Consider the following 25,215-nt stretch of genomic DNA (forward strand, 5'->3'; position numbering starts at 1 on the left):
TCCTTATCCACAGTATGCAAGTAGGAACAGTCCATTGGACAGCGGCACTCGCATAGAAATTTGCCTGCAAAAAGCTCTGACTTCCTAGGTTTAGCTTTTGAGTTGACACTTGCCATTCCCTTAGATGCCTGGCAGAAAATCCCAATTGGAATAGGGATTTCCCACTTTGACAATACATGAATGTAATATGCACAGTTACGGTGGTACCTTGGGTGAAGAACTTAATTCATTCTGGAGGTCTGTTCTTAACCTGAAACTGTTCTTAACCTGAAGCACCACTTAGCTAATGGGGCCTCCTGTTGCCGCTACACCGCTGTTGCACGATTTCTGTTCTCATCCTGAAGCAAATTTCTTAACCTGAGGTAATATTTCTGGGTTAGCGGAGTCTGTAACCTGAAGCGTATGTAACCTGAAGCGTATGTAACCCGAGGTACCACTGTACTCATTTCCTGTAGCTATTCTTTAAATAAAAAAAAATAGGAAGGTATATATCTATCTCTCAGAACAAACATGACTTGAGGTTCAAAATAAGTTGGGATGCTCATAAAGTGGTCATGGGTCATCCTTTACATGTGACAGTCCACTATTTGCAGGCATCCTCTGTTTGAAGGGCTATCGGATGTAAGTTCCATTTAAGAATAGCCCTACAAAGGGAAAGCATCTAGGGCCTTGAAGTTGACCATCAACAGGTAGCACCTAGGCAGCAGACTGAACAAGCACACAGGCGCCACCTGGTCATGGTCTTCCCCACTATGGTGCAATGTACTGTATTTCTATTTAAATTAAAATAATCATTTCTAAATTTGCATCTCTAAATATAAATTAACATGTACACTGAAATTATCCTCTTTTTTGGTGACATGTAAGTGGCCACCCTGAAGGCACAGTTTATTTTAATGGAAATGCAATGTCTGATCTTGCCCTCTACTCCTTTCACCCAGTATACTTCATCTAGCCAAGATCCCTTTGACCCATGTGGAAAAGGAAAGCTGCCCAGCTCTTTTTCTAAGATTTTTGCACAAGTCAATGTCATATAGGCCCATTTCCACTTAGCGCAGTTGTTTCAGGGAATGTAGGTATTGATTGCTCAGCAGAACTGCTGATCTGTGGCTGTCACCTCAGTGTTCTCGCGGGAGATTTTGTGCCTTTCCTGCCATATTTTTTTAACACTGTAAGAACTTCCCCGTAAGCCACTGTCTCTCTGGGACCTTCTGTTGAGCACACCATTTACCTGGGCTCCCAGCAGACTCTAACCACAGATCAAACATCTCTCTTCTGCTTAATAGAGCCTACTGGACCCTGTCACCATTGTTAGGGCAGGCTCCACTATAGCAGCTTCACCTCATTATGCTGGTGATTTATTACCAGCCGCAGCAAGCCAAAGGTTTTCACTAAAATGAGTGTTGCACTGATGGATTTGTTGAAACAACTCTGTGACTAGTGGGATGAATGATGAGAATGAACCCTGGGCTCCGAACAGCAGCCAAAGCTCTTGCTGGCATCATCCATCTAGTCCTCTCTGTGGGGCTTTGCCCTAATTGGCACAAAAAGAAGCTAAAGATGACATTAACACTTCCTGCAGACAGATTGCAAAGACTGTTATAGATTTCTTCCCCCCAACTCAGTGACCACTTTAAATGCATAGAGGAGACAAAGTGGCGTGAGCCACAGAGAGGATCCTGATAATAGGCATAAAGCTAGCGTCAAACTGAACCGATACATTGAAATGTCAAATTAACCTTTCTTTGGCACAAGTCTTCACAAGATGGGCACAAAGCTATGCAGATGGCAGTGCTGTAAGCACAAGCCATGTAGGTTTGACACAATGGACAGTAATAGGACTTTAATAGCATTAAGGAACCAATCAGCTCCGTTGAGCCTGAGTGACAAACAGAAAGTCTGGTATCCAAGAGATTAAAGTATCAACAACATATTAGAAGGCAGCTGTGAGTTCGGGTCTCAAAATGCATGGCTTGAAGTACCTGACTTTACAATGATTAAGTCCTGCCTCTATACATATAAACAAGCTTGGCAGTAGTTTACAGATATGCAGTATTATCAGATTGGAACCAGCCATCACCTCTGCTGTAAAATATGAACTGTGATATGCATTAATAGCACCAACCAGAAAGCTTAGAATTTACTTTTATTGTGCATACAGCAAAACAACACCAGGCAGAAGAAAACCCTGCAGAAGTGGTCAGTGTGTTGGTAAAGTGTGTTGCTGCTGCTCCCCCTTCAAAAAGTTAATATAATAACCAATGTGTTAGTATCAAACTAGCTGTGATGATAGAGATATGTGAATGCACTCTCTAAATGGGAAACTGTGTGGGAGGGGGGTCTGGATTTGGTCTCTAGTGGGAGAGGGTTAGCCCTTTCCCCCTTGCTCCATTTTACCATTGCAAATAACACGCACACACGCCTCACAGCTACTTAACCTAACTCTACTAAACGACCTTGGTCCAGTATACCTGAAGGAGCGTCTCCATCCCCATCATTCTACCCAGACACTGAGGTCCAGCGCTGAGGGCCTTCTGGCAGTTCCCTCACTGTGAGAAGCCAAGTTACAGGGAACCAGGCAGAGGGCCTTCTCAGTAGTAGCGCCCACCCTGTGGAACGCCCTCCCACCAGATGTCAAAGAGAACGACAACTATCTGACTTTTAGAAGACATCTGAAGGCAGCCCTGTTTAGAGAAGCTTTTAATGTTTGATGTATTACAGTATTTTAATATTTTTTTTGAAGCTGCCCAGAGTGTCTGGGGAAGTCCAGCCAGATGGGCGGGGTATAAATAATAAATTATTATTATTATTATTATTATTATTATTATTATTATTGGAAAAACACACGCACACACTGGTAAAAGCTTAATCCAACTACCTCCCCAGAATGGAAGATCAGCAGGTTTCTTCTCCACTTTTGCAGAAATCCTACCTACCACAAATGACTCCTGCCCATCTTGCTGTTGGGGTGAATGCCCAAATTAAGCTGCCGCAAGGGCTTCCTTGATCCCACCATTAGTGCTGGCCCCTAGAAGCCAACCAAGCTCCAAGAATGTGTGTGTGTGTGTGTGTGTGTGTGTGGAGTAATCATAACTTAAGGAGGGCTGTGGGTGCCCCTCCTTTTCCTTACCAGCTTGAGGTTCTTGAGTTCTCCCATGTCTTAAACTCATTTTTCCTTGGCTCTCTCATTTTGGCGCTCCACAGTATGAATGAACATAGACTAAATGCTTGCAGTCTATGAGATCATCTACTTTCAGTATTTAGATATGGAAGATCATTCCACAGTACGAAAAGTTTCACTATGCAATATTGGGATCTATTCTAGCCCTACAACTCTTATGGTTGTTTTAACACATAACCATTCTTTAGAATAAAAAAGGAAAACAAAACATTAGGCATCAGATCTTCAGTATCAAGCGTTCTTGCCATTTTTGTCCCAACAAAATATATGAAAAAATTGTAAGCTACTATTTTATTTTTATTTTATTTTATTTTATTTTATTTTATTTTATTTTATTTTATTATTTAACTGGGACAGTTTGAGTAGTCAAAGGGTATGTCAGCTTTCCAATAATACTGTACTGCTTGGGGGGCAAAATCAAATGGCAAATCATTGCTAATTCACACGAATTTGCAAGATCAAGCAGGGGTGCTTGACCTGTATTACATTTTGCCTTCATATTGCTCAGATCATTGTTAGGTGTACTATAATCCAATCCACTTTTTGAGGTTCCTGACTATATACCAAACATTTGCATTGCTATGCCTGAGGCCAGCATAACTGTTTTTGCCAGAGATTAGGACTTCAAGGATTCATTTCCTCTCAAATATTAAACTGTGACAGGAAGCAGGGCTGCTAACATTGATTAGATATGGAACGGTAATTACTGTACTAGGAAGTCATGCATAAATATATATTACCCAAATTTTCAGTATAATTAACTGATTGGCATCTTTTAAAATGTTCGTTCAGGTATGATATTGTGCAGAGCTTATGATGTGGTGTGAAAGCATGCACCCACCAGTCAGATGCAATTAAAGTGGATTTACTTACATTGAAGTCAATGGGGCTAAAGGCCACTTCAGCCTAAAGTTATTTAAAAACAAACAAACATGGAAATCACTTCTGTGCAGGAAATCTTCCTGTACAGTGGGGAACAAATGTAAAAGTGAGTACACCTTCTGGGAAACTGTGACTGGTGGTTAGTTATTGGTCATTTGGGCATGAGGCAAAGTATTTTGAGTGTGGTATTCAACACTAGTCCTACTTAAAGTAGAATCATTGAATTTAATTGACACAGCTTAGCTTCATTCACTGTAGAACTTATTTGAATATCGTCTAGAATGAATACCACTGACATTTGTAAGAAAATTATTATGTGTGGAATGGCCTTTAAAACCAACACTACATCTCAGTTGCTCCCAGTTGGGGCAATTTAGCCATACAATCTGACCTTTTGTAAATACTAACCAGATACCATCAGTTAGGCTGGCAGGTGGATGCATCTCATAGCAACCCTGATATTAGGGTGATGAAAGACCAAGCCATTCCAGTGGCATGCATCTGAAAGAAAGTTCTTTTTTTAAAAAAAGAAATACCACTGAATTAAACTTAATTACATGGAAGGCATATATTTGGGCCAAAGTAGGCATGCAGGTTACAAAGTAGGCGTGCAGGAAGTGGGACGTGGGTGGTGCTGCGGGTTAAACCACAGAGCCTAGGACTTGCCGATCAGAAGGTTAGCAGTTCAAATCGCCACAACGGGGTGAGCTCCCGTTGCTCAGTCCCTGCTCCTGCCAACCTAGCAGTTCGAAAGCACGTCAAAGTGCAAGTAAATCAATAGGTACCACTCCGGCAGGAAGGTAAACGACATTTCTGTGCGCTGCTCTGGTTCGCCAGAAGCAGCTTAGTCATGCTGGCCACATGACCCAGAAGCTGTACGCCGGCTCCCTCAGCCAATAAAGCGAGATGAGCGCCGCAACCCCAGAGTCGGTCACGACTGGAGCTAATGTTCAGGGGTCCCTTTACCTTTACCTAGGCGTGCAGGTTGCAGATTTGTGTGCTAAAAGTTGCATATGGGATGTACCACTTCAAATTGCATGTTGATGAATGCTCCCCATACAAAAAAAAAATCCTGGCAAGGCAAAAATATGGCCAGCCTCTAAACCATTATCCTTGACCTCTAGTTTGTTTAAATGTGGATGCTATTTTTTTTTTTGCATGTGGGAGTATCCAGTCATGTCACGTGAGCTGACAAGCAGCCTGCAGTAGTACATGAGGTTTATCAACTTCATAAGAAGACATATTTGGGGTGTGATGTTGTAGAAGCAGAAGCCCAAACTACACATTATATAAGGAGTTAGTGTTTGATTCTTTATAAAAAATAATTAAAAGACATGAAAGAGGGCTACCAATTTGATCTGAGCAATGGCTCGGGAGAAGGGTGTATTTAAAACTTTCATTCCAGTGCCCTTTTCCCAATGCTTACCTCCCTCCCAGCTGTTTTTTGCCCCATGGAAGGATGTGAGGGGAAGAGAGAAAACCATGCAATGATACAGACAGCTGTATATTTTTCTGTACGGAAATAGTAGGGTTTTTTTTGGGGGGGGCAACGTAGAAACAAGGCAGAGTAAATACCACAGCTCACCACGCTCATCCTGCCACTTTCCAATCAAATGAGGGCTTTTTCCTCCATACATCTGTATTTAATTTAGAGGAGGGGTGGAAACATTGGAAGCCCAATCATTGATTTCCTGACGTAACCTTTTGTTTATCCCAAAAGTGTTTGGATATATGGCTTGAAGTATGTATTATTATGTCTAAGTCAAACAATCTTGGTAGCTGTGAACCAAACACCCTTTTCTCCAAGGTAATGCATTTTAGAGGGAAGAGGGATTCTATATAAGCAATTTAAACCTGCTGTTTCATAAAGCTGAGAAAAAGGACTTGGACTGATGTGCTATGGCAGTTTAGGATATCAACATTGAGCTTACACTTGACAGGCCATTACTATGCTAATAACAATAACAATAACAATAACAATAACAATAACAATAACAATAACAATAATAATAATTTATTTCTACCCCGCCCTTCTGGCTGGGTTTCCCCGGCCACTCTAGGCAGCTTCCAACAAAGGATTAAAAATACATTAAAACATAAAACATCAGTCATTAAAAACTTCCCTATTGACTTAAAAAATATGTTGCTTCAATTGTAGTTTTTGTTACTATGTGAAAACTGAACTGGTGACTTGAAGCATTGCAGTTGGCAAAAGTGCGATCCTATGTGTGTGTCTACTCAGTTCCATTGAGTTCAATAGGACTTACTCTCAGTAGGGTTGCAACCTAAGTTACACTGAACACTGGAACTTACTTCTGAGTAAACATGCTGTATGGGATCTGGCTGTATGACCAAAATCTTCTGTGCCACACCTATATGTGTGTAAGCACCAATGAATTCAGTGAAAGAAGCATAGAACCAGGCTGCTTGGACATTTATGTTACAGTCTTACAGAACAATCAGACACTGCACAATGAATGTTCATGGAATGATGGTTTGCTTCAGGCTTGCATATTCTAAAGTAGAAATGTTTCAGGCATCTCATGCTATTATTGCTCATGCCATGAGTCAGTACTGATCAGCATTTTGTATTTAATTTCTTAAATGGCGGAGAAGAGTGTTTAATGATCAAATCTGTAAGTGATGAAAATCTGGAAAGGGTGACAAACACACTCTGGATCAGACTGAATTAATACAAATGAGGAATTGCTTTTCCATTTTCCCCGGTGTTGTTAAATACTACAACTGCTGCTATTAACAATTCAGCCAAAGTTAAGTACCTTTAAGCCTCATTGATATCATTGAGAGAAATCTGAGCACATTCTAAACGCTTCCACTGAAATCAATGGAACATAATAGGATTTATATTTGGCTTGATTGTGCCTAAAATTATACTAGGATTGGGATTCAAAATCACATTGATTCAGTGAAGAAGTGGATTTAAAATAATGCTAAAATGAAAACCAAGGAAATAATGTATTAGCTTTAGGATATGACCAGGATATGAAACAAGGGATCCAAAAAAAATAAAATACTGTGGTGTCAGAGATGAGAGTTAGCTGCATGATCTTTTTCTAAATCATTTTCCTAAAAGTGTTATAATTCTGGAAAATCACATACCACGCTTTGCAATCATGAGAACTGCTGACAACCACGTGGGTATGCTTCTGTGCACAATATATGTCCTTGGAGCCTTTTGTGGGGGGCCCTCTCTGTAGTTTGTGTGTCATGTATACACCCTTACAATATATAACAATACAGTATTACATGCTCACCTATGCCAAAGTTTCAGGGGATAAGTTTGGTTATATTCTTTTCTCTCTCTTTCTTTATATTTGTATTCTACCTTGAAAATCAATAAATATATATTTTTTAAAATGTATACACCCTTGAAACATTCATGCCACCTCCGAAGAAATGGCCACTCTAAGCTCGTTTTTCTTCCCCAAGGTTATCACAATAAGCTCTTTTTAATATGCTGCCAAATAAAAAGTTGGCTGACACCTTCTCCACTCCTCTCATCCTTAATTTGGCATAAGTGCCTAAGTAAAAGTGCCGGGATTCTGCAAGGGTGTCATGCAGCTTCCGCTTTATTTGCTATTATTGTTGCTTTCAAGTGGAAAATTGATATAATAACAGCCTTCTTGCGGCACACAGCAGTCTATGCTTTTGTACAATGCTCTGTAAGGATGATCAGCATCCACTGGCAGGACGGGGGTGGGGGGGTGACAGATGCCGCCTGCAAATAATGAACCGATCCAATTTCCTTTGGAAAGGAACTTTGCAGCAATCTCTTTAGCTTGGCAAGTTACAGTGCTGTCCAGGGCTGCTTATGTGTATGTTTGGAGCAGTGGATGTTTCCCTAGCTCATTAGGTTTGAATATTCAATGGTATTTCCATTAGAAAGACAGTAGAGGGGATCAGCTTCCCAGCAACAATGGCTTATAAAATGAAAAATAGGCAAAATAAGAAGCTTTATATAATACATGCACACACATTTATTGCATACATGATGTGATGAAATAACTGCCAGGTGCATGAATTGGCTGCAGACATCTTAGGCCCTTGCCTGAACGTCTGTTTTGAAATACCCATATCAAGGGGTATTCTGCAAGTGCAGAGACATAATGGTGTAAGTGTATTAAGTGTAGAAAATTCATTCATATTGTATTAGTAATGCTGTAGCCATTTTACTTTATGCCTTCATATCCATTTGTATTGTGCCCAAAGATTAAGGCTGCTATTATAAACATACTTACTAAGGAGTCAGTCCTTTTGAATATAGTGGGAATTACTTCTGAGTAGACATGCTTAGGATTGTTTTGCAACTCACAACGACCTAATTGGATAGTGTCAGACAGTCATTCAAATATATTGAGCAATATTTAAGTTGCAAACCTGCTCTTTGATAATACTGCATCTTGTTCCTTGGCAGGTATGTGCCATTAAAAGCCAATTAAAAGGCCTATGCAATACCAAATTCCCCACCAGCCTCTCAAGGAGGGAGAAATTGTTATTTCTTATCTTCATCCATTGTTCCCCTAATGCACAGCACAATTCAATGCAATTTTACTCAGAAGAAGAAGAGCCAGTGTGGTGTAGTGGTTAAGAGCGGTAGTCTAGTAATCTGGGGAACCGGGTTCACGTCTCCACTCCTCCACATGCTCCTGCTGGGTGACCCTGGGCTAGTCACACTTCTTTGAAGTCTCTCAGCCCCACTCACCTCACAGAGTGTTTGTTGTGAGGGAGGAAAGGAAAGGAGAATGTTAGCCGCTTTGAAACTCCTTCGGGTAGTGATAAAGCGGGATATCAAATCCAAACTCTTCTTCTTCCTATTAGGGTTAATAGGACTTAAGACTGAAGCTGGGTCAGAGTGATCCTAAAGTGAGGGAGGGGTTGAGATTCCATTAAGGAGAAGCCACTACTTCCTAAGACTTGCTAGGTGGTATTTTCCACCACCAATACCCTCATTCACCCTTTCGTCCGCACGCGCACACATGCACACAGAGAGGGGGGGGAGGGGGAGAGCTCTTTGCATTGACACTAGGGCTAACATGCTTTTTCAGCCTTTATGGAGAGTGTCAGGGAGATGAGTCACAACAACCACAGAGAGAGAATGCCCCATTATTGACTTATTGGCCATGGGATACAGTAACAAAGATAGGGCTTTCCACTGCTGCACTGCACAGGGCTCTATCTATAAGTGTCCCAAGGTGGGGGAAGTCCAGTCACCCCTCAGCTGCCCTCTTTGGAAGCTTACTAGTGCACTACCCATGTGTTCTCCAAAGGAAATATATTGAGACTGAACTCATTGCACATGAGTCTGATGACATCTCAAAACCATTTAGATCTCTTTTGATTTGCATAGCTAATGAATAACTGACTTGTGGATTCTATGGTGCCCATTTCAGCTGATTTGTAGAGGGAAGTTTGCAGAGTTCTTTGATTTGTCCCAGAAAATAGAGATCTGAGAGAACATAGTTCAACAGGATACTAACTCCGGCACACAGCTGTGAAGTCTGTCAGTATCAGGTGATGAGATGTTGTCTTTCATGGACATACCAGGCCCAGGCACCTGCAAGTGAGTGGGGATTACTTTAGCAAAAGTACTCAATTAGTCCCTTCCCAACCCAAAGGATGCCAAGTGTTGGGGAGTTACTGAGTTTGTGGGGGAAGTGGGCAACTTTGAAATGGGACTTCTGAGAAGACATACATAGGATTACACCAGGTATGAGGAACCATTGGCCCGCAGATATTCCTGAACTACAACTCCCATAAGTTCCAGAAAGCATGGTCAAGGATGATGGGAGTTTTAGTTCTGCAACATCTAGAGCAGGGTTTCCCAAACTTGGGTCTCTAGCTCTTTTTGGACTACAACTCCAATCATCCCTAGCTAGCAGGACCAGTGGTTGGGGATGATGGGAATTGTAGTCTAAAAGCAGCTGGAGACTCAAATTTGGAAAACCCTGCTCTAGAGAATCAAAGGTTCCCAACTCCTGAATTACGCTGTAAGATATATGCTTCATTAACAACATCATTAAGTTCGTTAAGTGTTTAAGTCTGAAGGTATTATCATGGGGGGTTTTTCTGCTTATACATTTTAGCGATTCCTCTTGAATTAATATCTGGTATTAAAGTAAGGTGACCAGATGAAAAAGAGGGGTGGGCTCCTGCATCTTTAATAGTTGTTTTGAAGAGGCATTTCTCACAAGGAAGCTGGTAAAATGTGGGTTGAACAACGTAGCTGTTAGGTGGATTTGTACCTGGTTGACTAACCGAACCCAAAGAGTACTCAATAATGATTCCTCGTCATCCTGGAAAAAAGTGACAAGTGGGGTGCCTCAGGGTTCTGTCCTGGGCCTGTTATTGTCTACCATCTTTGTAAATAACTTGGATGAAGGAATTGAGGGGATGCTCATCAAATTTGCAGATGACGCCAAACTGGGAGGGGAGCTAATGGCGCAGAAGACAGAATCAGAATTCAAAATGACCTTAACAGATTGGAGAACTAGGCGTAAGCTAACAAAGTGAATTTCAATAGGGACAAATGGAAGAACCAGATGCACAAATATAGGATGGGGGACATCTGGCTTACTAGCAGTACGTGTGAAAAGGATCTATGGGTCTTGGTGGACCACAAGCTTAACATGAGTCAACAGTGTGATGCAGCAGCAAAAAAAAAAACACCCTGATGCTATTCTAGTTTGCGTCAACAGAAGTATAGTGTCCAGATCAAGGGAAGTAAGAGTACCACTCTATTCTGCCTTAGTCAGACCACACTTGGAATACTGTGTCCAATTCTGGGCACCACCATTTAAGAAGGATGTTGACAAGCTGGGATGTGTGCAGAGGAAGGCAACCAAGATGATCAAGGGTCTGGAAGCTAAGCCATATGAGGAGCACTTGAAGGAGCTGGGTATGTTTAGCCTGGAAAAGAGGAGACTGAGAGGGGATATGATAGCCATCTTCAAATAAGGGCTGTCACATGGAGGAGGGAGCATGCTTCTTGCAATGGCTTCAAGTTGCAAGAAAGGAGATTCTGACTAAACATTTGGAAAAACTTTCTGACAGTAAGATCTGTTCAGCAGTGGAATATTCTCCCACGAGAGGTGGTGGACTCTCCTTCCTTGGAGGTTTTCAAGCAGAGGTTGGATGGCCATCTGTCATGGATGCTTTAGCTGAGATTCCTGCATTGCAGGGGGATGGACTAGATGACCCTTGGGGTACCTTCCAACTCTAAGAGTTTATGATTCTGTGATTGTTTGCCATTCTAATTAGATGCTAAAGGTGGCATTTCAGCTCCCTGAAGATACTTTGTGTTTTACAAGTTGAACCTATGAAGTCAGAAGTAAGGACTACTGAGTTAAATGGGGGTGTACTCCTATGAAACTTAAGTTTGCAGCGATGCTGATCCTAAAAAAATGGGCATTATGCTATGCACTGCTTCTTCTTTGCAGTGTGTGTATTTATTTTAGTGGATCAACATAGCTATCTGCATTTCTCTACTCTCCTTGGCACCGTGGCTATGAAGACTGTCAAAATGAGCTCCTGCTCTACACCCCTGAATGGCACACAGCAATGGCATATCACACTGTGATCCTTATATCTACTTTCTTTTTCCTGTGTAATATTTTTAGGTGGCAACCCTGTACCCATCTATAATACATTTTACTCAGTTTCTACTTCTCTTTCTTTTTAGTGGGAAGTGATATGTAAACTCAATAAATCCTAATCTCCTCATCTGAGGGGAAGAGTCTTATTGCACCTTTAAAATGAACTAATTTATGGTGTCATAAGCTTTCATGGACAGCATTCTACTTCATCTGTTGTGGTTTATGGAAACATGCCATAATAATTTATTAGTATTTAAGGTGCCACGAGACTCTTAAGATGTAGCAGCAAAAACAGCAAACATAGTTACTCCTCTGGAAACTGTTAATTAAGTTGATTACACAAAACAAATAAGGTATCAAATATCTAATGTAACAAACGACACACTGAGCCAGAATTTATGAAGGTAGCAGTAACGATCTTGAAGTAGAATCTACACAGAACTCAACTCATGTGTCACACCAGCGACTATTTTATAAGAATTGATAAATTATCACTCTGCTCACCCTCAGTCATTTTGGCACAATGGACTTCCCACAATTCAGCCTAGGAAATACTCTGTAATAAAATGTATAATGACTATCTAAAAATTTTTTATTAGGGGATACTGGCAAGTAGTAGTAGTCGTTCATACATACATACATACATACTTTTCATTAGACAGCTATGAGCATTTTGCTATACCACCTAGAGATAACTTTTAAAAAGGAAAAACAACAGAGTTTTCTGGCACCTTAAAAACAAATTTATTGTTACATAAGCTTTGGTGGACTTCATAAGAAACATGGATGACAGCCAAGAAAGCTTATGCAATAATGAATTTGTTAATCTTGAAGCTGCCACAATAGCTGTCAATGTTTCCCCTTTTTTAAGGGAAATTCCCTTATTCCGAATAGGATTCCTCGCAAGAAAAGGGAAAAGTTGACAGCTATGCACAAGACAGACAGCCTTCACAACAGCGAAGTATTCCTTGTGGAGGTACGCAAAACCCCCTAGTGGCCTGCACGGGACAATGATGTCACATCCCTTGAGGCCTGCTTGAAGCCTCTGTGCAAGCACAAAGCCACAGCAGCTACCAGCCATGGCATGTGAAGACTGCAGCACCTACCACTGCGCAGGCCACAGCTGTACCTAGTGTTGGAATGGGTTTTTGTTTCCACGGAACGAAACAGTGGACCCATAGAGTTAAAATTGCAAACAATGTTTCCGTTAGGAAAAATGAAAGACACTTATAGGATTGTTCCACGGAAGGAATATTTACATATTCTTAAGAAATTGCAGCATTTTCAACAACAAACATCAAACACAACCATGTGGGTAAAATCCAGGGTACTGGATGAGTTAGTTCAACAGACAGAGGGTTTGCCAAGCACGTGGCAGAGGATGTGGTAAGGTAATACATCCTGCTCTGCAGGCCGGGGGCTGTTTGGTATACTAATCACTGTTCTCTGCATTTTCCACAGTCATTTCTGAATCTCTAAAGCTCTGCCCATTGTTCCTGGACTAGCAGCTACCTGGTCAGGCGCTGGTTAATCACACAGAGCAGAAATAATCTGAAATGCAATCCTTACCTTGCATGCCATGAGAAGGAGAGCCTGCATGGAGGGAAGATTACATAGGAGTGGGCCCTTCACTCAGCAGACCTCCCAGAGAGCCAGCACTTCATTTACTGCAGCATCACTGACGCTGTTGGAATGTGGCTCTCTGCAGCAGCTTGCCGGAGGTGTGCAGAAAACACACATTCAAGTCACAGAGCCAGCCATGTAAAACCGCTGCAAACATCTGAACTAGGAATGGGCCAAGCAGGCTTTCTTTCCAGGAATAAAATGCCCTCCAATCCAGTTCTGCCGATTTTTGTGCTCATTATCTACTCTCCTGATTGTAGCACTGCCACCCCGCAAGGCAACTATCAGCACAGCTGGCTGCCAGAGATGAACCAAGGGGATCAATGTGTTCAGCTCTCCATTCTCTTCTCCATAGTGTGAATCAGAGCCTGCGCCTCAGTGATGGGTGTGAGAAGAGACAGCAGCTCAGGGATGTTGATATCGTGTCATTGACTGTCTCCTTGCTTCAGGAGGTTATGCTGCCTCCCTCCCTCCCTCCCTCCCCTCCCCAACCCCACTCCCCACACTCACTCCTTGCGTGTAATTATTGGAAGCAGGGTATATTAGATTTGATACACCTTCCCAAGCAGATGGTTGCCAGCACTGAGATGTGGAAATATGTGCCCAGGGCAGATTGTCCCAACTACTTTAAAAGGTGGAGAGATCATACTGTCTCTATCCCCATTCATTTGACGAATAAAAGAGAGGAGATTAATGCTCAGAGGGGATGTGTGACGTGTGTGTCACAGATTTAGAATTTGAACACTGAGATCCACAAGCATCTTTTGTTGTTAAATTAAACCACTCCATCTTAGTGTGCCACAGGCTTTGAATGGTACCTTGCTGTTGCAGATCAGTTGGATGGCTCTGAATCCGTCCTGCTCTTGTATGTGACTAGATGATTTTATTTGACATCTGAAATGCTCTAGCTATTGTAATTAGCTTCAGTGTGTGACCACTGCTAACAAATCAATTACATTATAAAAAAAAAACCCTTCTCATTCCTTTTACCCAGGGAGCTAAATAGGAACCACAGAACAATAGAAATGGAAAGTACCTAGTCTAGTCCCACAACAAAAGTCTGTTACCCAAAACAAAAAAAAAGGAGAACTGCCCACCAGCCCCTTTTACTGTTCAGTGTCATAAGCAGGGTATAAGTCTGCTGGTTTCTTTTAAAAGTGCCTGCAGAGTTCAAGCAAGTGAACCAAGGCACACACACTACATGGGAAGGTAACAGAAAGAAAGAAATGTTCATGGAAATCTGAAAATATTTCTGACAGATTCTGAATACGTCTTCCAAAAGGATTCTCCCCCTCCCATTTAAAAGATACCCAGCTTCACACCACCCAACATATTGTCTCAGTAACAATTCCGGAGGATCCAAAATGATATTGGATTAAACTGTTCTGACCTCCACAGAGACACTAGAGCAGAAAATTACAAGGTAGCCTTTACAAATGTTATCTAACATGTCTGACTGTGTTATGTGAACCCTGTGCAGGCTGCTGAATCACAGGGAGGGCAGAGGGGTCAATCGTATAGAGATTCAGTGTGTCAGTACAGTGCATTCCAGCCCAGAGTATGAGTTGGAACTTCTGAAAGAATGGCCTCTTTTTCCCAGATTTTGTCCAGGTTATAATGCGCTAACTCCTTCTCCAGCTCCCATTGTTTCCACTAACAGAGGAAGGTCAGGTTTGCAGTGAATACAATACAGGAAGATGCTTCTTATATGCAAATGAGGCATTGTAATATTTTACAGACATAACTACAGTACAAGGAATTCAGGAAACACTGCTTGACTTGGTGTGGGGCGGGATCATTTAACAGTAGTGAATAAAAATGACAGTAACTGAAAATACAATGTTGTTCCCTAATGAGTTTGATGGTTGCATTGTCATGAAAAAGCGCTATTACATCTGAGGAAACCTGAGATCACTTCACATTAGCATGAGACTCGTATGTATGTGTTGAATTATTATTTCCCCCTTAAGTAGCACATTTCTAGTCGGCCTGGCGCAATGTCCTACATTAAATGATGTGTTAATAATAGTTTAACAGATGTTGCACAATGCAACATTAAGAGGCAGTTGGAAACATCTCACATGTCCCTGTGTAAGTATCCTGGGACTGTCTCTGCCCCACAACAGCTTTTACATTCCTGCTAAACCAAATGAAGACCAGAGTTCCTATTCAAAAGAGCTGCTATGATTCCTCAAAGCAGCCATGGCTGCATCCGGCGTCAAGGCTAGCACAAGACAGCAGTCCTTCCTGTTTGAGGGCTGCAGGCAAGGCCAGCATTCATCTAGCATCAATTAGCACTTCAGGGCCCCAGCCAACTCCCATAAAAGTCAAGCTGATTATTTTAATTAGCTTTCCCCCCCCCACTTAAACCCCTGACTTTTCTTGCTTATTATGGCAACTGATTTCAAAGTTAAATCATTAACACAAATTGCAGCCCAATTATAAACTCCAACATTAAATCTTACAATTTTTTTTAGCATCTTGGCTTGAGATAATTAACATACACTATAGAATAATAACCATAAGTCATTATCCCCAATGCCACATGCACATCTTTTATGGCACACTCACGTTAGGAGATGTTGCTCGCAGTTCTTCTTTCTCAACCACAGAAGGCACAAGAAGTTACGTCTTCACTGCAGGGGTTGCTAACCCAGTGTGGGCTACTGAGAAGTGGCCGTGAGATTTATCACTTGCTTAGATTTATATTCCACCCTGTGCAGGAATCTCACAGTAGGGTTAATATTTATTTTATTATTTTATTACATTTATATCTTGCTTTCCTCCATGTTGGAACCCAGGGTGGCATATTTGAGTTTCCAGGTAGTCTGCTATCTACGCACTGCCAGAACCAGACTTACTTAGCTTCTGCAAGGTGGCTGCATCATGTGACATCTGACTGTCATGTTACAATAGGCTGGGAAAGAGAGATAAATCCTTTCCCCACATAATTTAGGGCCATTTCATACATTTCAGAGAGTAGATTGTCATGGAATGTAAGCTCAAAAGAGAACTGCTTCCAAGCACAGCTCTCTGGTAAGTGTATCTGTATGATGCATGCATTTGCAAACCTTTGTTTATTGCATTTATGTTTCTAGGTGTAAGCTGTAGGTGTAGGCTTAAAAATACAACATGTGATGTGCTGCTTACAAACTAAAGGAAGGAATGAAACCCTGCAGAAGTGACCAACTTGGGACAGGTTGAGCCAGCAGTTATTTTGAATCTCTGGCTTCTTAGCTGACATCCCAAAAAGCAACTGAGCTTCCCTGTAACCCATGGTGGAAGTCCTGGGCTCTCTTTGAAATGAGAACCTGTGGTCCTCCAGATATTGTTGGACACCATATCCAGTCAGTCCTAACCAGCATGGCCAATAAGGTGATCTCAGTTGCAATCCAGTGACATGTTATGGACCACAACTTCCCCATCCTATCTGTAGATAAAACAGCCAATATCTACTCCTCTCTTCATATACTCCTTCATGCACATAAACACTCAAATGCAAATGTGGCACAGGCTCAAAGGAAGGGGAAGGACCTGGAGCCACCCAAGCTTCAAGATTTTGAAAGCTGTGCCCTGCACCAGGTGATTTCCTTATAGCATGTATAATGTAGACATTGCTGAGCTTTCTTCTACAAGTACGTACTCGATTCACTAGCTTTGAAGCTTTCATCTGCTGCTAGTTGGAGATGCTTGTTATGTGTAAGTCAAGGCATCCCAGCAAGTTAGGCGTGCAAAGCAACTTCCTTCTTGCTGCCATGGGCACAGAAGATTCATCGCTATGACTCTGAAACAGCACCACCTGAGATTAAATACAAAATAATTAATTGGCCACTGCAGAAGCTGAACAGCAACACTCAGAGAGATGTTATCTGTTGTCCTGTTTGAATTAAGAATTCATAATGGCACAAATCACTCTGCTTACTTTGTTTTGCTTTGAGTTGTACTGTACACAAATGAACTTGCTAGAGAAGTTGATTAATGAGAGGAAGTCAAGAAACACAGAAAACGATCCATTGGCCTATCTCTCCAATCCATCTTATCTTTCTCCTCAGCAGCCTGCCAAGAGGATGGCCAAATGAACAAGGAATCCGGTTAAAATCAGGCATCCTGAGATTTTCATCACCCTAACAATATCCTGTTCTGTATATACCTCATTTGCTTTGTCTATACTAGAAAAGGGTTTGGGAAATGAAGGGGAAAAGACTAAACACACATACACACAACACACCATGAGAATATAGTACATCACCAAACACATGGAAACACTAGGGGTGAATCTTTCAGTTTCATTTCTCTGTTTTTCATTTCTCCAGTCTAAGTCCACTTCCCTACATTTCTACAGTAGTTTGCATTGCTGTTTTTAAAAATCCTCATGATAATCTGTCAGCAACTTAGTGCAAATTTATTCTAATATATGCACTTCTATATGCTGTTTTTACTAACATACACATTTCTGGGAGCAATTGTTGTTTGTTATCTGCACTAATGTTTTATAAAGTCTCAATTAAAATATGCTATATAGGGTGTGTGCATGTACACAGAGGGATGAATTCAATGCAGTGCTAAGGAGATCGTACTGTCACCGCAAGCATTTTTGCTTGTCTGATGGAACAACCTTCCCTCTCCTCCCTTCACATGCTGTTCTGGGCATTTTCCCAACCCACCCTCCCCTGCAAGCCAATTTGAGTGGGCATGGGGAGAGGGGGAATACCATTGCATTAGCAGAACTCCTTGCAAGGGCTTCAACTAGCAAGACTAGTTAGTTGAATCCTGCTCACATTGTTTGGAGAACTACACTGAAAAATTCAGAGAAGTGAGAATTTCAAAGAACACTTGTGTTTCGGTTTTCATATTGTATTGCTTTCAAAAATGAGAATTAGATAGTTTCTCATTAAAATGCAAACCAAAGCAAATTTCTCTCCTGTCCTAAGGTAACCTCCCCCCCCCCCCAAACATATTAGATCAACTCATTGACTCATAGGTTAGCAAGATGGTTAGGATGATTCTATAACAGATATGTTCCAAGGTGCTGTGCTGGAAAAGTCTGAAAATGAGACATTTTGGTGCCTCTCACACAATGCTTGAGACATCTTTGTTACCATGTAATTGCAGCCTGCCAGTGCACCAGCACAGAGCAAGCCAATACACTTCATCCACTGTGAACCATTAAATTACCTCCACTGGTTTCTGTTCTTGAGTCTCCTTATTAAGACTTTTTTTGCTCCCGTATCTCAATAAGCATTGGCTATTTCAACTTAAAAATAATAATACTCATTTTCTAGAGGGAAGATGCTTTGATTCAGAGTAATCAAAGTCAGAAAGCCATGCAGGACATCACCAGCCATAAACATTGGCTTAGAGTTGTCCAACAAAGTTGTCTAATGATAAGCAGCTTACATGAAACACAGGGACATAAGCAAAAAGACACGTAGTATGATTAATCAGCTAAATCACCACCAGGATTGTCTACAGGACTGTCCTGCAAGAAGACTAGGATGTGGACACAATTGCTTTCAGTAGAACAGGGATGGAGAAGCTTAGGCCCAGGGGCCAAATGCCATGCTCCAGCCCTCTCTTTCTGGCCCTCGGGACTCTCCCTAAGCCACACCCCTTCCCCAGGTCTTCTTAGCAACCTCCTTGAGTGTATTTGCCTGGCTAAAGTGTTTCTGACCTTTAACAATGTGTCTTGCTTGCCTTGGTGAAGTAAAGAGCATGTGCCTCTCAAACAGTTGTCTAGGAAGGGAATTTGGCCCTTAAGCTGAAAAAGGTTCCCCACACGTCCAGTAGACTAACTCAAGCCTAGAAACCTCAAAAAAAAAATGACCTGATATAGGTTTGGCAGTAAAGATGGATGTTTTTCAATTTAAGATGGCTCCAGGCTGGATTGCCATATTTCTATATTTCCATTGCATGGGAGAATAGTAATTATGGACCCAATATTGTTGATCCCCTAGCAACACAATGTCCCTGATACATGCAGCACAAGCAGAACTAAGTCAAGAATGCCTACATGGTAGTACTATTGAGAATCACTCATGGCATGCACCGTGTTTGCCTGATTCTGTGATTCAGGGGAGGACTGAAATGCAGGCATGACTATGGGCTATTGTTAGCCCAAGGCATCGCTAACAAACCTGTAGTTTAATGGATTCACACAGCTTTAGCGTTGCTTGTCTAGGTGGTGTCAGACGCCACCTAGACAAGCAACACTAAAGCTTGCAGTTGCTTCTGGAGACTTCCCCTAGCAATCTTGGGAAGAAGAAAAAAGTGATGGCAGAAGCTCTGCTCTTGGCAGAGAGGACATGGTGGGTATGTGCTCTTCTTACAGGACTGCCAAAGTAATTAGTTCAATAAATAGAAAGCATGAGTTATCCCTGCTGGGTGACTAAGTTAGAATAAAAGGGCATGAGGGAGGCTGAAGTCAGCTATTACCTCTCCAATTTAAAATTAAAACAATTAATCAATTGGCCCTGCTGGAATTAATAGAGAAGCCAATGCACCTGAAATATAATACATAAAAGCTAGCATCTAGAACCCTGGTTATGGGTTGGCCCAGAAATATAATAAAATCATATTATATGGTAAATAAAATCATCTAGACATGGTGCCTAGCACATTTTTGTAATGGCAAGTGCCTTATGTTTCTACAACATGATATAGTTTTTAAAAGAAAGAAAATTCCAAGTTGTTGTTACTTTGATTTGAGGACCCAAGCGGTGGTGCTGCATGTGGCAAAAATATTTATTCAAGATTTTGTGGGCAGATGAAGGAGACATAAATCTTAATGTATTTTTTCCATATTGATGATTCGATTTTCACACGGTTATTGGAGTGCTCAGCACATGGTTTATGTCCCTTCTTGATTCCCATTTCCTCCATGCTCTCTCTCCAAGCTGTGTAGATTGATCAGGTTGCCAGAGATACTGTTTCGCCTAATGATTGCTCATCCCAATATATTTATTAGTTTGAGACTGGAGCCCTATGCAAACCCCATGTTAAGTCCCAGGTTCAAGGGAGAATGTTCTCAGATCATCTGCAAAGGTACCTACATAGTGAAATCTTAGGTCAACATATAAACTGCTTTTAAAAATTCCCCACATATTTCCAAAGCAGTAGTAGAACATACAGCAGGCGATGGGTGTCATGCAAGAACCATAAAGCCAGCATGAAGAATGAGTCATGTGACTATTTACTCTGTGGCCATGGGTTCTGGTGCCCATGTATCCAGCAAGATATATTTGAAACGCAGGGATGGTGCAGCTTATCATAGTGTTGAAGAAGAAATGGAGCAAAAGCTTTTTCTTTCCCTTTTTTGCTGCAGTCAGTTTATACTACAGAGTTCTTGCTGTATTAAGGTGTTTATTCCCTGTCTGTCTTTCAGCATGCATCTCCCTGCCCCCCAACAACAGAGACTCCCTGGAGACAGCTAGAAGATCACTTTTGTCTTGTAATTTTCTGGTGTAACAAGTGAGATTTATGAGAGCCAACTATTAATAGAAAGCTCGGAACACCAGGGGAACAGAATGACACACATGAAACTATCATGGTTTATGGGTCCTGCTTCAAAGTTGATAGTGCCTTTCCAAGGTCAGACACCTTATTGGAGGAGGGTGCATCTCCTGCCACTCCTGCCAGTGCTGTTCTAGAGCAATGTAGGCCCTCTTAAATGTGGAGTCCCTTTCAGCCATCAAAGCAAAGGATGAAAGCATGCAACGCCCAGTCCTATTTAGTATTGCTTTTATTTGTTTTTATTATATTTATTACCTTCCCTTCACCAGCAGAACCCAGGACCTAGCTGAGCTCCAAGCAAGGACAAACCTATCAAAAGGACAAATTGTCCATTATCTGAAAATAAGTTGTGATTTTGAAGCCACTGGGGTAACTCTAGCACTGGAGATTCAGTATAGTGATAGAAGACACAACAGACTTGACAGAGGGCAATCCTAGAGCAGTGTGCCACTGTGACTACAGGTAAAATGTGACACCACTGGCTCATTAATTGCCTCCACTTCAGTACAACAGGAGCTAAGTCTGTATCATAAAGAAGATATACAGGTGGCATCACCAATGAGTGATCTACAATTGAGCAATATACTCTTCCCAAAGCCTGAGCAAATTCTACGGTGCTGTTAGAGTGTTCTGTTTGGAATTAATTTGAAGATTAGCGTTACCTGTGATTTTTATCTGTTTGGAATGTTATCCTTGTTTTACACATTACAATTTTGGATTATGAGTCTAAGTCAAATACGTTGTGTCTGAGCTCTTCAGATACAGCAGATGAAAATGTGAAATGACAGAGTTCTTCAGAGTTTGAGCTAGATGTTGCATTGGGTACATATTTGATTTAAACAAAATGGCAAGCTTTGTGAGAAATCTTCAGACTGGAGGTTATCGCAATTACACCAGACATTTAAAGATATATGCCTGAATGGTTTGGATGCTTCCTTGCTTGCTTCACTACGTAGCACCAGTATAGCTACCCTCCTTATGCAGCCCCACAAGGTGGCATGGCAGAGGCACACCCTTTCCTTAAAAAAAAGATTATCTAGTGGTTGTTGTTGACATCTGTCTGTCTTGAGAGACAATGGAGTGCACCTCTGGGGGTGAAGTTGAACCACAGTGTTAGCAGCACCAAAGTGATTTCCCTGGGGCACAAGCCTGGGCAGTGTGTATGGAGATCCTGGGCTTCCCAGACAACAAGATCTCTCCCTCTCCAATGGTGGCAGCACCGTATCTAACCAACAGCCCATGAGCAACCCAAATCTAATGTCATAAGAAAAAAAAAATCTGATTTACATGCTGCTGCTAACCTTTATTCGAAATGCTTGCAATGGCATGTGAAATAACAGTCTGTGCCTATGATGAATGATTAAAATAATCCACTCAACTCATTTCAAGAACATGGTGCAATTGAGGCAGAAAATAAGTAGCTGAAAGACCCTGATGTTGGGAAAGATTGAGGGCACAAGGAGAAGGGGACGACAGAGGATGATATGGTTGGACAGTGTTCTCGAAGCTACCAGCATGAGTTTGACCAAACAGTGGAAGACAGGAGTGCCTGGCGTGCTCTGGTCCATGGGATCATGAAGAGTCGGACACAACTAAACGACTAAACAACAACAACAAGCTGGCTGTATGAGCTGTCCCCAAGTCCTCTTGAACCCCCAGCCTTCAATGCATACAGAGTGGAGTCATACTGCACAGCCAACTTTATACATACCCCGGAAGAGTAGTAAAAATGAACTGTCAGAGACTCTTCTGTCCTCACTGCCAACAGTCAATTTTCTGTTGATTTCCAAACCATGCTTAATGTTGCAGAGGCTTCCCAGAGTCTATGGCAAATATAGTAAATAACTGTAGATTGGTTGGTGACATACCCCAGCTCATTCCTTGACTCCTTCCCTCAGTGATATGTGTTCTGATGTCACACCTGAGCTTGTTTGCAGAAGGTATCAAATCATAGTATCATAGAGGCATGTTGAACTTTGTTTTTCCTGCTTTCCATCTCAGGCATTCCATGATAGTTTGGCATACTATCCTCCTCACATGGTACATGGCTTGGTAGGAAGTTAGGTCTCCAGTAAAGCACTTTTATTTATTTTTTTTGCAGTGGTCAGAATAGCTGATCTTGTAGAAGGTACTTGGTAGAGAGAAGAGGATCATTAGTTTGTGCAGGCAAAGTTAGTATATTTTAAATGCAAACACTATGTCAATGTTGGTTGTGACAGGATAGTAATGAAAAAAGGGAAGGGGGGGAATCAAAGCCAACAAACCACTCATTACAAAAGCCATGCCTAAAGCAAATAACATGCATGGCATCATTGCACCTTACTTCCCATGCCAACACCTAACAACATAGTAATTGTAATATGTAGATCTGGCCTTATACAGCCCCTTTAGCACAGTATGAAGAATTCTATATTATACTTCTGTCCACAGTGACATGCCGAGAGCTTCATTGTAAACTAAGATTATGTGTGAGCATGTACTGAGGAAAGACTTCCTGGCATCGTCTCAGGCCTCCCAATGGATTTTGTTCTTCACAGCTGTCAAATATTGATTGTCACCATTATGTTTAATACCACTCAGACTCTGTATACAGTGCAATGTCTTCTTGCAAGAAACTGAACTCCATGTGTCTGTAATCTAGACCAACATTTTACATTTGTGCAGAAATTCCACATATAAAAACTTGCATTGAGCATGGGTGCACATTAGCGCAGGAGTCCCATTTTCATCTCCACTGATGTGACCAATTCTCCTTCAGTGGCCTCCTTATTTTGTATCATCATCTTCTCTAGGGCATGTAAGAGCATCCGATCCAATATATGAACTGATTGCCTCTGGCACAGCAATGCCACCATCAAACAATGGCAGCTGCGTGCAAGCCAGAAGCCGTGTACTGCTGTGGCCTCTGTATTGCTACCTTTGTGCAGGGCAGACCCCAGCAGCTGGCAGCGTATCCCCAAGGTATGACATATCTAAGGAGAAATAAAGCCACCTGTCTTGTAAAAAGGACAAGGAATCATTGAAGCAAAGCCTTTAGGGCAGAATGATCAACAACAAATTTGTAGGTTTATTCTCTCCCATTCTTCTCCAGTTTGATTGCCATCATCTGCTTCTTTCTGGTTTGCCTCTTCCTCAACCTCACCTTCTCTTTTCTGTTCTGCCTGTTTGGCACCCTATTCCCACTCCATCTTCAGTATCATGCTTTGGTCATGTACTGTATTTCCTTCATGACGGACTCCATTCATTCCCGTTTCCTTTTTTTGGAAAGCAACTATCTGCTCCCAAGAAGCAGATGCTCCTCTCCCTTTGCAAAAGTTTAAACTGTGCCTGGAAATGTCTCTCTCCTCCCAAGCCACTGACGGACTCCCAAACTGCCTCTCCTCCTCTTCCCTTGTTCCCTATTCCCCCTTTCCTAAAAACAACAACAACAACAACAACAACTTGCATTTCTTTAGGTTGCAAGCCTGCAGGCAGAGTTGGTTTGTTTTTCATTGAACTATTGTACAGCATCTGGTATGGTTGTGACATTTTATTTCATTTATTTGTTATTTACTGTTTGATATAGGCATGGCCACACACAAAAAAAAAACTAACTGAGAATCGGAGGCACTTGTCTTCATTATTCCAGAATAAGGGGAAGAAAACGGGGACCTGGTTTTGCCCAATTTGAAAGTTTCCTAAGGAGCCAATATAATAATAATAATAACAACAACAACAATAATAATACAGTGGGCTTGTTTTCTGGGCTGGAATGTGCAAATATGCTCATTTGTTGTTCACATTGCACAGGAGAGTCCCTGATCTCTCACCCATATGAACTTTCAGTTCTGAAAGCTGACTATTAGGTGCTCCCAGTCCAGAAGGTTAATTGCCTGGGTTGCTTGACATTGCCTATCAATTTGATTGGCATTAATTACCTGTGTCAGTGGAGAGTTCTATTGTATAAAGATCTGGTTGCTGTGCATACCGTGGAGGCCTCCACTCTCTTCAGTCCTGTCCTCCATTAATCCACAGGAGCTAAAAGGCAGCAGCAAGCAGGGTGGGGAGGAATCAAAAGGCAAAGCCAATAGATGCACACTGTTAGCCTTCTCCAACGTTATGTGCAAAATACAGTCTTCTCCAACGTTATGTCCAAAGTACGACGTATTGCAAAAATACTTTTAAAGAGGGAGGGAGACGTAATTTTAAATACAATGTATCTTGAGGCACAACGTTCTTCATCAAGGAAGGAGCTAAACAGGGAGAAGGAATCTTTATAAATGCTGAGCCCCAGGCTTTAGCATGCTTAGTTCACAGTGTGTTTATTTTCCTAAAAGTGGCAGGTGCATAATGAAATCTGGCTCCCAGGCACTCAGAGTTGTCATTTCAGGAAGGTAGGGCTGTGGTAGACCAGCAATGAGCACTCAG

The 25,215-nt window shown here is 41.7% G+C and overlaps 1 protein-coding gene and 1 long non-coding RNA gene across 9 annotated transcripts in view; one reads left to right on the top strand and one right to left on the bottom strand.

Moving 5' to 3' along the window:
• The window catches only part of LOC307210435, a 40,982-nt gene extending 27,417 nt beyond the window's left edge, over positions 1-13,565 (bottom strand). Inside the window, exon 1 of the long non-coding RNA XR_013835999.1 lies at positions 13,246-13,565. This is a non-coding gene — a long non-coding RNA (uncharacterized lncRNA). The remainder of the gene's footprint in view (positions 1-13,245) is intronic.
• SHISA6 (shisa family member 6) overlaps positions 1-25,215 on the top strand; it is a gene marked incomplete at its 3' end in the record, with an annotated part of 291,216 nt that overhangs the window by 110,877 nt on the left and 155,124 nt on the right. The gene's annotated exons all lie outside the window — the stretch shown is intronic.

The sequence above is a fragment of the Podarcis cretensis genome (genome assembly GCF_951804945.1).
Source record: "Podarcis cretensis genome assembly, chromosome: 2".
NCBI classification, from domain to species: domain Eukaryota; kingdom Metazoa; phylum Chordata; class Lepidosauria; order Squamata; family Lacertidae; genus Podarcis; species Podarcis cretensis.